The sequence below is a fragment of the Ostrea edulis genome, chromosome 4 (genome assembly GCF_947568905.1).
Source record: "Ostrea edulis chromosome 4, xbOstEdul1.1, whole genome shotgun sequence".
Classification (NCBI taxonomy): Eukaryota; Metazoa; Mollusca; class Bivalvia; order Ostreida; family Ostreidae; genus Ostrea; species Ostrea edulis.
This window is the reverse complement of record NC_079167.1, coordinates 80,712,571-80,721,570: the sequence shown is the minus strand read 5'-3', so window position 1 is coordinate 80,721,570 and position 9,000 is coordinate 80,712,571. Positions and strand designations below refer to the sequence as shown.

At 36.2% G+C, this 9,000-nt stretch overlaps 1 long non-coding RNA gene across 1 annotated transcript; it reads left to right on the top strand.

The window, feature by feature from the left end:
- The first annotated feature begins 693 nt into the window (after positions 1-693).
- Positions 694-5,104, top strand: LOC130054380 (uncharacterized). Its single transcript, XR_008802691.1, has 3 exons — positions 694-798; positions 3,701-3,870; positions 5,004-5,104. It is a non-coding gene; the product is annotated as an uncharacterized LOC130054380 (long non-coding RNA).
- The last annotated feature ends 3,896 nt before the right edge of the window (positions 5,105-9,000 follow it).

Below are 9,000 nucleotides of genomic sequence, written 5' to 3'. Positions count from 1 at the left end.
CTCGCCCCTAATGCCATGTGAATTTATAAGGGTCCCCGAGTCCCTCTTAATCCGCCACTACAAACGACTAGAAACGTTATCAATGCAAGAAACGCAACTCCTGCCATTGTTCATTTCATACCACTGGAAAATCTACTAGAGTTGTCTTTCTTGATGAAGCAGAAGACACTTGCTGTGAAAACGAAAATGGATGCCGAGTCTGAAAGAAAGCTATTTTGCTGGTATTTAGCAAAGGTGACTGTCGGGTACAATACAATTACAAGCTCCAGTCAGGTAAGTATATTCCTTTATACATAATACTATCTATTATTCATTGGGGAAATTGACACAGTGTTGAGTTTCACAGTTTGATGATATTTTTTTTAAATTACTAGGTACTATAACATATGTATACATAACTTATGAGATATGACCTCTGTATATTAGTATATAGAGGTCAGAGGTCATAAGTTATTTACAGAAACAAGTGCCTGTGGGTATACTATTGAAATTTATTCTCTGGTTCTTTACCTCTACCCGAGTTTCATGTGCAGTGTAGATCTAGGTACAATCAGCAGAGTAGTTCCGAATTTGAACAGTTGGAGTTTTTGTTTTAAATTAACTGAGTAATTAGTCTTAATATACCACAGATACTTGATTTAGGTCCATTGCCAACACCATCTACATCAAAGAGACGGAAGACGATGGAGGATGAAGAGATCTTAACCCTTCGGACAGAAAGAGAGGCATACCTAACAAAGGCAGACTATTACAGAATGAAAATAAAATATTTGCAATTTAAAATAAAGGAAAAGGCATGTAAGTTTACAGAGCAGTAGGGATTTTGCATAATAGAAGAACATATTGTTTTTACTCTGTTTCTTCCACTTCTCTCCAGTACTTTTTAGCTCACCTTGGTTGAAGGGGATTCAAGGTTGTTCAAATGGCACAAATAGGGTGGAGTCATTTTTAAAAAATTCTCAAGAACCACTGGGTTAGAAAAGCTGAAATTTACATGAAAGCTTCTTGACATAGTGCAGATTCAAGTTTTTTAAAATCATTGCCCCCAGGGGTAGGGTGGAACTAGAGTAGGATATCATAGTTTTACATGGGAATATATATGGAAAATCTTTTAAAATCTTCTAAAGAACCATTGGGCCAGGTGGGACCACGTTAGGGGATCAAATGTTTACATACACATATAATCCCATGGGGATCCGGGTTAGAATAGGTCCTCAGTACCCCTTGCTTGTCATAAGAGGCGACTAAATGGGGCGGTCCGAATGCGACCACAAAAACCGATGTCCTGTGTCACAGCAAGTGTGGCACGATAAAGATCCCTCCCTGCTCAATGGCCAAAAGTGCCGAACATAGGCCTAAATTTTGCAGCCCTTCACTCCATATGAGTGAAATATTCTCAAGAGGGACGTTAAACAATATACAATCAATCAATCATACAAATATATAGGGAAAATCTTTAAAAAGCTTCTTCTCAAGAACTACTGGGCCAGGTGGGACCACAATAGGGGATCAAAGTTTTACATACGAGTATATAGGGAAAATCTTTAAAAATCTTATATTCAGAAAAGTGGAAATTTACATGAAAGTTTCCTGACATAGAGATTTCCAAATAGTCCCCAGGGCAGGCTGGGGCCACAATAGGGAATCAAAATGCTACATGTTGAAAAATCTTTAATATATATCTCTAAAAGTCTATTTAACCTAGGGTTTTCATATTTGTATATACATTCATGATAATACATTTCATGTGATGCAATGGTGTGCAATCTTGTGATCTTGACCTGGAAGTTTGACCTACTTTTAATAAAAATCTGACCTATTCAATATAAATATACTATTTTTTAGATAAGCCAAAACATTGATATTGTAATTTGTGACCATTCTCTAGCCAAACTCAAGTTGTAATGTCATCCTAAGCATGTTGATTTTAATAGTTAACAGAGAAGGTGCACTCATATCAAAATTATTACACTAGCGTAGTGGCCTAATGTTCGGCATTTGGTCTTCTAGCAGTGTTGTAGGTTCGAACCTTACCCTTGACATAGGCCCATGTGTTAAAACAACAGGTTGTACATGTTGGTGTTTCAGACATGTGTGTCACATAACAAAGTTCTGAGAAAATTCGGGCATTTTTAATTTTTTTCTTTTTACATGAATGCAGGTATTATTATTACCTTGAAAGACCTGACAATAATTGCCTAAGCCATTGGCTGATAAAAATGTGGAATCGCGTTTCGGTGGGCTTATGGCTGCAACTTCTTTGTTAACTCGTACATAATTTTCTTCTCGTTCCCTTCCGAGTTCGCTAAACATATCCCTTAATAGATCATATCTGGAGATGGTGTTACTTCTAATCATGTCACTCCAACAGAAAACATTTCATTTTCATTTATTCATTTATTATTGTTGTCATTTCTACACAAACTGAAACATTTACTTTGAATAGAGTTATCTGCCCATTTATCAATCTTTTTTTGTACAAAATGTAGGATGGCTCCGCTTTTCTTCCTCTTCTTTTATAATAAAAGAAATTTCGGAACATGATACAGACTCTGTAATGTCTTCATTTTTATCATAATTCACTATAGCACCCATTTTTTTTAAACCTAGAAGACAACCACTCATACAAATACATTTTCCCAACTCACCACTACCCATACAAATATATTTTTCCAAATCACCCCCACCCATCCGAAAAAATATCAACTGCCTTCCCTCCCCCTCTCCCCCCCCCCCCCCCAATACGTTTTTTGCTGGAATAGCCCTTAATATTTTATTAAAACTTATTATACAAAATATTAAGCAAGCACCTGTTGGTACATTCATCCACAAAATCCACTGATTTAGAATACATGTACATATTGAATAATACATTGGTTTGAGGTATTTATATGAAATGGTGGATTCTGACAGCCTATATGAAAGTTTTTTGGACCACACAGGACATTCGGTCCTGTGTAATCAATGAACACACCGGACCGAACCAAATTTTGTCAGACCGAAAAACCTAATGTAAAAAAGAGAAACACGTGAAAATGCAAAACCAAGGAAATCTTATTTATTATACTAGTAATACTATACCAGGGATCCTTCCTGCATAATACTTTAGACGGTCCATGCGGTTTAATCACATTCATTTACGTATTTGGATTTGTGTGATATTTTTTACTTATAACAAACATTTAATTGACTCCGCGTCAAAATAATAAAGCTTAAAACCGAATACTGAGACATCGGACATTCCGGTCCGGTGTAAAAAATGACACATCGGACCTGAGGCACTGCACATCGGTCAGGTCCGACGGTCCAATGTCTTTCGCATAGACTGTTCTGAGGATGACTTCCTGTTCTCTCTGTAATTTCTGCTTCCCTTGTTCACAATAAGCCTTTTGATTTTACACAATGCAGACCTCCTCATAACATTATTGCTTAAAATGTTTTCCGTTCTGTTTTCCGTTCCGCATTTTAGCAACAACCCACAATATGGGATCAAAATTTTCAGTTCAGGTGAACAATATGGTCCATGGGTCCCTCTAGGTCAGTTCTAGTTAATAGTCTGTCTTAAAACAGATAATGATCTAGTAGATTTGTCAAAATTATCTTCAAGATTATACTTAAGAATTTTAACTTGCAGAAAATCTTACTGATTAGGTCTGTTTAAATTTTCTGGTTATTCCAGCACTCATTGTTACATTTTCAGCTTCCTGGGCCTCAAGAGATGGTGACATCCTGGGCCTCAAGAGATGGTGACACCCTGGGCCTCAAGAGATGGTGACACCCTGGGCACAGGAACATTTCCTGTCTCTTTGGACCTAACTATAAAACTTTTCTTCACTGTTACATGGCAATACAACACAGGATGGGACATAGGTAGACATGTTTTCTGGTTTGATTTTTTTCAGTTCATGCTGTCGAATATCATTTTATGTTCTGCCATTTTGTGCATGTATAACAGTTTAAATTATTTTTGTAGGGAATATTACAGATCATTAAAACCCATTCCGTTTCGGTTTTGTTTTGTAACATTAAATAGCGGACACACAAGATACATTGTATCAAGCTGATAATTTACTTTTACCAGCGGAAAACAAATACATGTAACTAAAAATCAGGTTGTTAAATCTGTGAAAATTAGGTTACTCAGAAATTTTATATGCCTCATGTCACCAGAAAAACAACACCTGGTATTGACTAAATTGTTTTTCACCCACAAACAAAACTACCCTCATAACCTAAACCATGTATTTTTCACATGTAAACAGCCCAAATGCACATCAGGAAATAGTTTCAGTTACCAACATCAAATACTGTACAATAGTTTCTTTGTAAACAATTGATTATAATTACCCATTTAAAATTTATTCTTTTAAATTTTGACTAAGTTTATTAAAGCGAACAGTTACCGGAGTGAATTCATAACGTGTAACCAATCCAAACGTTAAAAAATCCTGAAACAGATGCAGACAGAAAAAAAAAGCATTCGGAGAAAGTGAATGAAATAAAATAATTGAGAATGTAATTAAATTGGAATGATTGACATTATAATAAATAATGACAACAATCTAATAATTCACAATTTCTATTTAGTTCCGATAATACTGATTTTTTATTGGTGACTGACAAATATCGAAAATGGGTTGCAAAAACTGTGACATGAACTTCAAGGCCAAAATCACCGACAGAATAGTTCAAGTTTCGCAATTTTTGGTCTATGAATACTGAACTCTGTGTTGGGGTGTGAGGGGGATGGACAACAATTTTTGGTCTATGAATACTGAAGTTTATGTTGGGATGAGAGAGCGATGGACAACAATTTTTAGTGTATGAATACTGCACTTTATGTGAGAGGGATGGACGGTTTGGTCTTATTTTGATACATCTAGAATTAATGCATGTATAGTTTTTAGAAATTTGTGTTCTTAATGTATAATATAATGGTATGAGAAGCTGCATACATGTAATGTTTGGTAACTGGATCCTTATCCTGAAAATGAATTTTGCAGGATGGCTGTTACTGGAGATGTCCGGCTGATTGACGAGGATAATTTTCCTGAAAGTGACATATTGTAAGACTTGGGTAGCTCTAATGCTGTACAAAATGTCAGGTTTGTGAATGAAATTTGTGTGAAATGCTTGATTTTTATGTCCTGGCACTGAAAAGACTGGGGCATATAGTGTTGCCTTTTTCCGTCACTCTGTCATAATTCAGTTCCCATTCATTCTCTTCACTATTGAATGAAACTGCTTCAATAATTTTGACAGAGTTATGCCCCTTGAAGTCATAGTCGATGTAAGAGAAGTGGCGGGTGTAGAATAGTCATGAACACTCCTCCTAAATGGGTTATCAGATAGCCTTGAATTTTTGTACAATACTTCATTATCATTTAATGATGTTCACATTGTTCTGACCCAGGGATCTAATATTTTTTGATATTTACTATGGGTCAAATAAGGGTGTTTTATGGGTTATTAGGTCACCTGAGTAAACCCAGGTGACCTATTGCAATTGGTTGTCATCCGTCAGTGTGCGTTAACAATTTAACATTCTTAATTTCCTCTTGATAACTACATTTACTATTCCAATTCTTTTTAAATTTGATATGAAGCATCTTTTGAACAAAGGGGATATAAATTGTAAATTTCAGGACTCCTACACCCCTGGGGCCCATGGGGCAGGGCAAAAACTGCCCAAAATTGACCAGTTTTCAAAAATCTTCTTCCCTAGAACCACACGTGTAAAAAAAATAAAAATAAAAAAAAAGATTGAATGCATAATGATGTAGAGCAAGAAGGCCTCTACCAAAATTGTAAATTTCATGATCCCCGGAGTAGGGGTTCTGACCACCAGGGTGGGGCCAAACTTAGTATATAAAGTGTTTATGTGTAAAACACTTAAATAACTATTGATAATAAATTGAAACTAAGGCCAAAATAAAATATATGTTTGTTTCCGGTCGCCCGACCAACTCTAAATATATCCACCGACCCTATATATTTTTTTATACGCCCGTCGAAGACGGGACGTATTATGGTATGGCTCTGTCCGTCTGTCTGTCCGTCTGTCCGAACTTTGTGGGCAGGATACAGACTGAACCATAAGCCCTAGGACTTTACAACTTGGTACATTTGATCACCATGATGAGAGGAAGATGCCTATTGTTTTTCAAGGTCAGAAGTCAAAGGTCAAGGTCGTAGTATCACTTATTAGAAAAACCTTGTGGGCAGGATACAAATCGAACCGTAAGCTCCAGGATATTATAACTTGGTATATTTGATCACCATGATGAGAGGAAGATGCCTATTGTGTTTCAAGGTCAGAGGTCAAAGGTCAAGGTCGTAGCATCACTTTTTAGGAAAACCTTGTGGGCAGGATACAAACCAAACCGTAAGCTCCAGGATATTATAACATGGTATATTTGATCATCATGATGAGAGGAAGGTGCCTATTGTGTTTCAAGGTCAGAGGTCAAAGGTCAAGGTTGTAGTATCACTTATTACTAAAACCTTGTGGGCAGGATACAAACCGAACCGTAAGCTCCAGGATATTATAACTTGGTATATTTGATCATCATGATGAGAGGAAGGTGCCTATTGCTTTTCAAGGTCAAAGGTCAAGGTCTTAGTATCACTTATTAGGAAAACCTTGTGGACAGGATACAAACCGAACCGTAAGCTCCAGGATATTATAACTGGGTATATTTGATCACCATGATGAGAGGAAGATGCCTATTGTTTTTCAAGGTCAAAGGTCAAGGTCATAGTATCACTTTTTAGGAAAACCTTGTGGGCAGGATATAAACCGAACCGTAAGCTCCAGGATATTATAACTGGGTATATTTGATCATCATGATGAGAGGAAGGTGCCTATTGTTTTTCAAGGTCAAAGATCAAGGTTGTAGTATCACTTATTAGGAAAACCTTGTGGGCAGGATACAAACTGAACCGTTAGCATATTTATGAAGTAGCGCATTCTAAGGCTATCCCTCTTTATATATTGATATCCATTTCTACAAGCATAATAATGAATTAGCTCACAGAGGACAGTGCTAACTTCACTAAAATATGAATCCCACTAAAATATGTTTTCCTTGAGCAAAATCTACGGGCGTATTATGCCACATTGGCGTTGCTCTTGTTTTCAATTTTCCGATTTCAATTTATCGATGTACGAACTATTACCCGAAATCATTTTGGTACGAATTAACAATACTGACGACAACAATGGCGACACATCTTTTAGAAGCTGCTTCGGTGTCGGCAATAAAGTTACCTAAATGCCAGTATCAGAACCCCAATTATATTATGACAACTGTCTTGCACAAATCGATATTAAGCGACCTATTCAAGGCGCAGATTTTAAGGTGGACAGTCGTGCGGACGTGAAGTGAGGGCTAGCACCAAACGAGACCCCGTTCGTAGTCGAACGTTTTTATTTTTTATCTCACACTTGGATCCAGTAGCAGTTCTTGCGACATATGAAGAAAATTTAATGATCCATCACTCTTTTCAACCCAAAACGCCCGTGCACTGCAGGGATTTTTTTAAGGGTCTGTAGAGTGCCGAAATTCGGCCCCATTCGTAATCATGGGCAATGCTGAAAAGTAGATGTGTTTCCCAAAATGATGCCAAAAAATTCCCAAATGATGGATGGTTTGATGAAAATATACCATGAGGGGCCATCCAACCTCAGTGCCACTCTGTTGCAAAACATTTGTGACAGTTTTTTCTGTCTAAAGACCTCAAATGAAAGCTTGTTTAAGCCAGCCACATTGATAATAAAATATCAAATGGTGAACTTTTTGCTTGTTTTTCTTATTCATTTATATAAAACAAATTTTCCAATTTCAATAAAATATCGCTATTTTTCCCGAACTTGAAGGCCCTGGCCCCTGGATTCAAGGGGTAAAAAATCCCTTCACTGGTAAATGGTACAGAGTGTTCAAAGCCACGAATCATTTATTCAAAAACGAAATTAACTGAACACCTAAACTATATGTTTTTATATTACTTGTAGTATGTCAAAGCATGTAAGTAATTATAAAGAACTATTCGGTGGAAGAATAGGACTTCCACGAGAATATGTACATGTACAAAGTCACTCAAACCAAGTGCAAGGGTAGTCTGTAGCCTAATAAACATTGTATGAACTACATGTATATACTATGCAATGCTTTTTGTCAAATGTATTGTGTATGTGGTTGAATATTGTGTTTTGAGTAGAAGTAGCTGACACATTGATTACAAACAAATGACAGTGTTTATGAATAAATACATGTAGGAAAGTGTGTACAACTATTTAGCATAATCTGTACCACCTTTAGAAATGCGTACGGTTTCTGCTCCATATATGATGTCTGACAATTTTAATATGCTAAGACATTTATTGTAAATGTATATCAAAACTCAATCACATACTGTGCATATTGTCAATAAAACATTGTGCTCTGAACCAATTTTTTATCTATTAAACAACTTTAACTATCAAATTTTCATTGAAGGCACATATTTATTTGAAAAAAAAAAATATTAAAAAAAAATAAAAAGCCTACCTACCGACCCTTTTTTGAAATCGGAGGCGACCTGAAACAAACATATTATTTTTTTTTGGCCTAAATGGATATTTAGAAAGAGCAGGTAATTATTTACTAAAATTGTAAATTTGATGATCCCAGGGGTAGGGGTTTGGTATCAGGGTGGGACTAGAATGCCATAGTCAGTTATTAAATATGTGAACAATATAAATTCTTAACTTCTTCTTGATAACTATCATTCTAATTCTTTTCAAATTTGGTATGAAGCATCTTTGGAACAAAGGGGGACATAAATCATAAATTTCAGGATTCTTGCACCCCCGGGCTTTAGGGGCAAGGCAAAAACTGCCCAAAATTTAGCATTTTTCAAAATTCTTCTTTCCTAGAACAACACATGTGTAAGAAAAACTAAATGCTTAGGCCTTAGAGATGTAGAGCAGGAAAGCCTCTACCAAAATTGTAAATTTTA